Source organism: Coenobita brevimanus, unplaced genomic scaffold, assembly GCF_032717465.1.
Source record: "Coenobita brevimanus isolate Jiangsu-jjx unplaced genomic scaffold, ASM3271746v2 jjx.HiC_scaffold_131, whole genome shotgun sequence".
NCBI lineage: Eukaryota > Metazoa > Arthropoda > Malacostraca > Decapoda > Coenobitidae > Coenobita > Coenobita brevimanus.
In genome coordinates this window covers 22481-23224 of record NW_027642133.1, presented here as the reverse complement: position 1 = coordinate 23224, position 744 = coordinate 22481, and the positions used below count along the sequence as shown (strand labels likewise).

Below are 744 nucleotides of genomic sequence, written 5' to 3'. Positions count from 1 at the left end.
ATGTAAAGCCACCTGTAACGGAAAGAAAAGCATTAAGTAGTGACAGGAAAGATGGGAGAAATAGGAAGAGAGTAGGGAAGGCACAGAAAAAGAATGATAAAGGCTAAGGAAGAAGTAGGCAGCATTACATCAAGTGAGTGGATGATGGTCGCCACCACCTACCACTAAACACTAAAAATTCATTTTTCATTCATTGCCAGACGCCATGTATCCCAGACGGGGTGGCCAAGGGCTTAGAGTTAATTGTTTTACAGGGAGGGGCACTAATCCTCCACCAACCCCACTTGACGTAGGGATGCCAACAGCATCTGGTGTTCCCAGGCGGTCACCCATCCAAGTACTAACCAGACCCAACGTTGCTTAACTTCGCTGATCGAACGGGAAGCGGTGTACTCAACGTGGTATAGCCGTTGGCATACTGATATGATACATGCTAAATGTTCAATAAGAGGTTGGGAGATGAAACTGATAGTGGTGTATTTTGCTGTACATGATAAGAATAGAAACAAAGCAATGAGGGAAGAAATAGAATCTGTCATTGAGAGAAGTGAAGAGCCATTAATGATAGCAGGAGATTATAACGGGCATGTAGGGTTTAAAGGGGAACAAAGATTAGATGATAATGGAAGGATGATACTAGATTGGATGGAGAAATATAGGCTCGTAATGTTAAATGAAGATCAGAAATGTCTATCTATCCATCTGTCTATAGCCCGACGCCCTAATCCCGCAAAGGGTGGCTGC

General features: G+C 43.5%; 1 non-coding gene across 1 annotated transcript; it reads right to left on the bottom strand.

Moving 5' to 3' along the window:
- Nucleotides 1-296: 296 nt before the first annotated feature.
- Nucleotides 297-415, bottom strand: LOC145389566 (5S ribosomal RNA). The gene has a single exon (XR_013895487.1). It is a non-coding gene; the product is annotated as a 5S ribosomal RNA (ribosomal RNA).
- Between the last annotated feature and the right edge of the window lie 329 nt (nucleotides 416-744).